The following is a 2486-nucleotide window of genomic DNA, read 5'->3' as shown; positions in this document are numbered from 1 at the left end:
TTCTCTACAAGCATTTTAAATTACTATTTTACTAACATTCTAGTATTTCATTACATAACACGAAAATATATATAAACTGTTTCATACATTTGTAGTGCTACGTATATGATAAGTACTATTGTAATTAATAAAAGTTTTTTTTTTATTTTGGATTATTTTATTTACATTTTAAATTTACATTTTAAATTACATTTATATCTTCTTTCTAGGAGACATATGCGTTTTACTAAACTATTTTTTCATAGCAATTTTTTTCAAGGAATTTGTGACTATTTGATTATTATGTCCTCCAATCTGCGGTTACGATCAGGCGATCCGATTAATAATTGATTTATGATTTCAGGCCAGTCGAAAACCCAAAAGATCATCATCTATAGAGATTGTGTCCAGAAAAAATTCTATTATAGACTTAACAGCTACTTCTGATAACAATGGCGGTGAGAATATATGAAATAATTAATTTTATTCTAGCTTGATGATTAAATCTTAATCCTTACACTTAGAAGTCACGGTGAAAAACAAAAAACGCAAGATTATTCTGAATCTGTAATTAATGAGGCTGTATCTGACAATTTGACGAATATTAAAAACAATTTAATTTCTTCGATGGAACAAACTATCAATAACACTTTGCTATTCACGCCTTGTCAATTAGTATCGTCTACGCCCATGTTGGAAACGAGGAATGAAGAAGAATTTCAGAAAAAAAGTCGAAACAAAAGTCGTTAGTTTTTTTTATCTTTACGCATTTTATAAGTTTGTATTTTATATTAGTTTTAACTATTCTATTTTGATATGTTTTTTAAAGAGTTGTTTTTTAACTCCTTGAAATTTCGTAAAGTTTTATGTATTTTAATAAATAAAATTGTTGTGCTTTTGAACATATGGGTAAATATATATTATTTACAATAAATGAATGAATATATATTATTAACAATAAAATATCAAATGAAATGCAATTAACTCTTTCAACTCATATGCTGCCGTACTGGCGGCAAAATACTTCACATTGTGACAATTTACGAGTGAAAAGGGCCAAGAAAGAAAAAACAAGGGTGTATATAGTTTTGATAAATGCAATAGTTTCGTGTCATTCATATGAAATCGCTATGAAATATTTTACTGGGTAAATAGACATCCGTCAAATAAGAATTGGACAAACAATCGACACCTTCAATTTCCGCTTTACAGTTAGTAGATACCATAATGTCGATTTGTTTCAGCAATTCGGGATTATTTTGAATATAATATCGTGATCTCAGAGTTCGTAACTTCGATAGGTCGTCCACAGTAATTGGTAACATAGGAACCGCCAGGGTTTCGACATCCGAAGGTTGTACGCCCAGCCAGCGGATAGAGGGAACGGCTAGATAGTCGGATTGATGCGACATAGCCTGCAATATGGATGCGAGAAATAGATTGAAATATATGAATTTTTTAATAGAAATATAATTTATTTGTAATTTGTGTTTGTATTCCCAGCAGAAAAAGAGTTTCTTGAAAGTGAGTATTTATTTACGACGTTTCGGAACTAATTAGGGTCCATCAGCAGACATTGTGTCAAAAATTAAATTCCAATATTTATAATTAGCAATATGAAAAAAAAAATAATCTATTGTGTTACCAAATTCAATTATCTTTAAACTCTGGAGTAGGGAAGAGATTCCAAAAAAGAAGTTTGTCATCTCCAGAAAATTCGGTTTGTTAATTTTATGTTCTCTCACAATCAGCGTTTCAAGTCATTTTGAATCGTTTGAATCAAAAGTTGGAGTACTTGTATGCGCGAGTGAGCCAGATTCTAGCCTTTAATCGACGTTAACAAAAACGTTTTTTCAAACATTTAAAAACCATTCGATGATGTAACTGCCTTTAAGGGGTTCTTCAAATAACAGAAATGCAAAAATGATGTTTGCTAGTTTATAGCCGAAAATCTTGATATTAAAAACTTAAAAATTGTTTGATAAAGATTGACCGAGCCGTTTCTTCGTAATTATATATTAAGTTTTTGCGTATGAGAGTTTTTAATTATTCCAAAATATTCTAAGTCATACGTAAAGGGGGTAGGTACGAAAATTCATTAAGATTCATGTTTTTGCGCTATAATGAATATAATTATAATTTCAGATGTTATAAATTGTTCAGAATATATCAATTCAAAATCAAATTGATCAGTTTTTATTGAAAGCGTAAACTTTATTTTCGAAAACAAATATTGGAACATTTTATCTAAATTATTAATTTTCATTTTCATTGATTAGCATAAGCAAAATGCTGCGTACACATAGTTTCATTAAATTTGTTTCAATTGTAATCCATTTCCTTCATTTTTTTATTTCGTACTAAATTGTTCCATTATAATATCTATAAACGTACTTCTTGAAAGAAAGCCAGATGACGGAACGTAACTCTAGTTTAAAATCATCCTAAATAAATGAATACATTCAAAAAACTATCATTTTATAAGTATAAGAAAAGAAAAAACTGTA

General features: G+C 28.8%; 1 pseudogene; it reads right to left on the bottom strand.

Annotated features, from left to right (window-relative positions):
- Positions 1-764: 764 nt before the first annotated feature.
- LOC113380893 lies at positions 765-1395 on the bottom strand (annotated as a pseudogene).
- Positions 1396-2486: the final 1091 nt, after the last annotated feature.

This window comes from Ctenocephalides felis, unplaced genomic scaffold (assembly GCF_003426905.1).
Source record: "Ctenocephalides felis isolate EL2017-DRISC unplaced genomic scaffold, ASM342690v1 CF-g0.4_SCAFFOLD_02450, whole genome shotgun sequence".
NCBI lineage: Eukaryota > Metazoa > Arthropoda > Insecta > Siphonaptera > Pulicidae > Ctenocephalides > Ctenocephalides felis.
Note: the sequence above shows the minus strand (reverse complement) of the source record. Positions and strands in the feature narration are given on the sequence as shown.